Genomic DNA, 4,406 nt, shown 5'->3' with positions numbered 1-4,406 from the left:
GGAAGAAATGGGGGGGGGGGGGGGTGTCAAAAGGGAAGGGTCAGTGGTAGGGCCTGGGGTGGTGCCATGTGCCAGCATCCTAGTATGTGAGTCCTGGACTGCTCCACCAGAATATGAGGTCTGCTGTGCAGGGCAGTATCCCTGGAGGTGAGGTACCTGGGAGAATTTCCCAGGGCTGGGTCTCACCTGGAACCCAGGCTTTAGCCTGGACTCCACCCAGTCTGGACCACTCTGGCTTCCAGGAGGCCTAAGCCAGGTGTGAGTTTGGTGTTGGCCAACCCCAACTGGCCATAGGGCAGAGCCTCCAGTTTTGCTGTGGCCTAGACATCCCAACCTGGGTTGCCCATGGCACCACTCTCTTGCTCCTGGCCAATGGGTCTCACTGACCAGGGTGGGCCCTTGCCATTCCCGTCACCCTGGGATCAGGCCTTCATGTTGTCTCCCCAACCCTCTTCATTGAACCCTTAATCTTTATTCTCTCCCCCAGGGCTCTGCTCCCCTTTCCCTGTCGGACCACATTCTGGAGACTTTCTGGCAAGGAAAGTTGTAGCCAACAGTGATTAGCTCCCCTCTGAGAAGGAGCTCTCCTAAGAGCAGGGGCTTTACATTCATTAGCTGGTTGAAACTTCACCATCCTGCTCAGCTGAGGTGAAAGGCTCAGAGCAGCAAGGCACCTTGTTTCAGGTCACACAGCAGATAAAAGAGGAACTGAGATCAGAACTGGGCCCAGCTGGCTCTTCCAGGCTACCACCAGTCAAGGTCAGGAGTAACAGTAGAGAGAGCCCTGGGTCCCTGCAGGGAGCGGGCAATGTGGAAGGTGAGTTGACAGTCACGAGCACATACTGTGAGCCTTTCATACTATCTGGGCTGCCACGAGGGCAGATGTCTTGGGCTTGGGTTCATCCTGTAGCCTCTCCCTACTTCCTTTCTAGGGGCAGCAGGACTCTTTCAGGACCCCGGAGTGCATGGTTTGGGTTCACCCCAAGCCCTGGCTGGGTGCAGTGGCAGCAGGGGTGACGGGGACAATGACACTGAATCAGTATTTGCTGATTTCCAGGCCCACCCATGGCCGCCAACAAAGCATGTCCTGTTGGGCAATGTGGGCTGACATTTAGATAACCTGATCTCTATTCATCCCTATCTAGGTCTGTTTTCTCCAACACCCCAGGCCTGGGGCCCTTTGTCAAGCTGGATGAGTTGGAGCTGGATCTCTGAAAGGCCACATTGTCACAACATACATTCTAGATGCACTTTGTCTCCTGCTGCTTCAGGATCAATCCAAGCAGCTGTGTCAGATGCAATAAGGGGCCCAGAAAAAGTGTTTGGGCCTTTCCAACCTGTCACAGGTACTGCCCGAGTCCCAAGGGAGAGGTGAGAAAGCAGGTCCAACCCCTTCAGAGACAAAGCCTGTGGGCGAGGCAGGGAAGAGGAAACAGGAGCAGAGCAAGCAGCACACCCCAGAGTTCTGCTGGGGCCCTAGTGCCAGAGCCACAGGCAGCAAAACTGGCAACCAGCATGGCCAGGACCTCTGGGAAGGGCGTCATGGAGGGAGAACCAGTCTCCACCACCTCATCATGCCCACTGGATTCTGGCAGTCAGGGCTGAGGTGGGGGAGGCTGTGGCCCTGCCAGGCACCTCCCTGCAAAGCACACCAGGCCTGTGTGACAGCATCACCGCACAAGGGTCAAGTGACTCTGGCCCCATCCAGGAAAAAATCAGAAACATAGTATGGCTGAAACTCCTGGGACAGCCCACATTACCACCTCAGTCTGGCTTTCAGACTGCACCCTCCCAAGAAGTGGCCTGTAACACAAACACCCGGTGTCCTTTCAAAGGACACTCACACTCCCCAGAGCCAGCCCTGCACTGAACCTTCACCCCTACCGACCTTAGTTTCCAACTACTCGCATAGGTGCTCTATTCCTGGTCTTGATTCCCTTTTCTACTGTTCTGAAGTGGAGCTAACATTCAGAGAAGTACACAGAACATATCTGTTCACTTGAACAAATAATTAGTCACTGCCTGTATCACCACAGGTCAAGATATGGAAACTGCCACTCCCACCCCCACGCTGTCCCACTCATCACACCTACTTCCCACCCGAAAGGCAATCACTGTTGACTTTTGTGATAAGCCTTTTTCTAGTTTTACTGCCTCTGTAGAGATCCTCAAGCAAGAATTAATAAGAATAGAATCATACTACTTGATGTTTCGTTTGCTTAGTATTGAGATTCTCCCCTTGTACCAGCAAGTTCATGTTCACTGGTACTGACAGCCACTAGCTGTTCCAGCTGGGGGCTGTTACAAACCAACCTGCTGTCGAGGCTCATGTAGGTGCAGGAGCAGGCCTGCGAGTCCTCAGTCATAGCTGGGGGAGTGGAATTGCTGGGTGACAGGGTGGGTCTTCGGTTTTACTAAAAACACCCACTGGTTTCCCCGTGTGCATACCACTTTATATTCCTCTCCGGATGTCAGTTCCTGCTGTTCCATTTCCTCTTCGGCACCTGGTAACGTCTGACTTCTAAGCACCTTTTCCCTGGTTTATCCACCTGGGTATCGTTCAGGGCCCCCTTGCGTCTCTTACCCAGCTTTCTGCGTCACCTGTTTTCCTCACTGCAGTTTGGTATGTGCTCTGGACACAGCCCTTTGTCGTTAGTGTTGCAAATGTCCTTTCCCACTCTGTGTTAGTCTTGCCCATCACTGTTTATGGTATCTTTAGATGAACAGAGCCTCTATTAATGAACTTGAATTTATCAACTTTTTAATTTTTCCCTATCCCGAGATCACGAAAATCTTCTCATATTACCCCATCTTTGTATTTATTATCAGTCAGTCTCTCCTGACCAGACTGTAAGCCCTCTTGACAACACAGGGGTAACACCTGGACTCCATTGTGACCGAAAGAACTCATCTTAAAGGCCTATTACCCCTTGTTTTCAGTAAAATTCCGTAGTTGAAATTAACCTAACCACATCCTTAAAGGAAAGAATGTATGATAACATCCTTCCTTTCTTTTTCCAGTTGTGCCACTAAGCTATAACTCAGAGTATGTCTTTATACACTGGGCTTAAAGACTCATAGCTTTTGTTTGAATATTGCACTTCTTCGACCCAGCTATCACCACACATCACAAGCCTTCAACACAGGCTGGGACACAGCGCGGTTAGTAGCATCTTGCGACATCATTTCTTAGCATCGTATTCTGCAAAATAGTTTTGTCAATTAAATGGTAACTAGAATGTCTGCATAAGCATTATCTGACAGGCCCTTTGAGTGGCCCACTGACCACAGAAAACATCTTTTGACTACCTTGGAATCAGCTGCTGCCAGGTGACAATCTTGGGACAACTGGCCTCATCCTCATTCCCAAGCCCTAACCCTACCCCAAGGCCCCTATATTAGTCGTCCACAAGAACTCCTGGGGGCGCTCCACTGCTCTTTTCTGATCAACTCCCTTGTGCACAAGCTCCTTTCAATAAACTCTATCTTGTACTGAGTTCAGTGCTCATTTCTATGACATTGAGACTCAAGAACCTGACAGTAACACTCTGAGAAAAATTCTGTAGGCAAGTAGTTCCTCTTGCTCTACTAAAAACCAGGGCTGGGTGCTACACAGCTAGTGTTTTGTATGATTATTACAACAACCTCATTTTCCAAGTGAGGAAACTGAGGCTCAGAGAGCCTGCGTAACACTACCAAGGAACACAGGGCTCTCAGGTACGTGGACTTCCAAGGTGTCGAGGGATAGTCCAGGTACTTCCTATCAGGAAGTCCATGAGCATATTACTTAGTCTCTCTGGTCCCTTGGCTACCTCACCTATAAAAGAGAAAGCAATTACTTATTATTGTGGAAGAAGAGTGTTTGCAAACATCTTAGCTGTGGGCCTGGCTCACTAAGTGTTCAACCAAGAACTGGATGAAAGTGTACTAGATAAAAGTGCAACTCACTCACACCCTCCCTGCTGTGACACTCATGCTCTTTCTGCATCCGTAAGACAGCAGGACAGATGGCAAGAGCCCATTCCTCCCAAAGGCTAGAAGACATGATGATTAGCGCGTGAACTTTTACCCACATTGGGTCTCCCTCTTCCTGGTACCTCTGACTCCCACTGACTTTTCCACCAGGTGCTGTCTAGCCCAGCTACTGACTCAACAGACATCTGGAACACCACAGCCCATCTGGATCCCAGGAAGGGATCAACCCACACTCTCCCCCACATTACAAGGGACTGAGACACTCCAAGGCACCTGTCTGAGGCTTGGGTGACTAAGGTGGCCGTCCTCCAGAGTGAGGAGGAAGCTGCCAGTTTCGATCTGCACTGATAAGGAATGTGGCAGACCTGATCAGCCCCTGGGAAAGAGGTGACTCCCAGGGCATCTGCTTTTCAAAACACAAAGCCCAGTCC

The 4,406-nt window shown here is 50.4% G+C and overlaps 1 non-coding gene across 1 annotated transcript; it reads right to left on the bottom strand.

The window, feature by feature from the left end:
- Positions 1 to 3,019: 3,019 nt before the first annotated feature.
- On the bottom strand, positions 3,020 to 3,180 carry LOC148092109 (small Cajal body-specific RNA 1). The gene has a single exon (XR_015715335.1).
- Positions 3,181 to 4,406: the final 1,226 nt, after the last annotated feature.

Source organism: Miniopterus natalensis, chromosome 11 (assembly GCF_054644295.1).
Source record: "Miniopterus natalensis isolate mMinNat1 chromosome 11, mMinNat1.hap1, whole genome shotgun sequence".
NCBI lineage: Eukaryota > Metazoa > Chordata > Mammalia > Chiroptera > Miniopteridae > Miniopterus > Miniopterus natalensis.
This window is presented reverse-complemented; position numbering and strand designations above follow the sequence as displayed.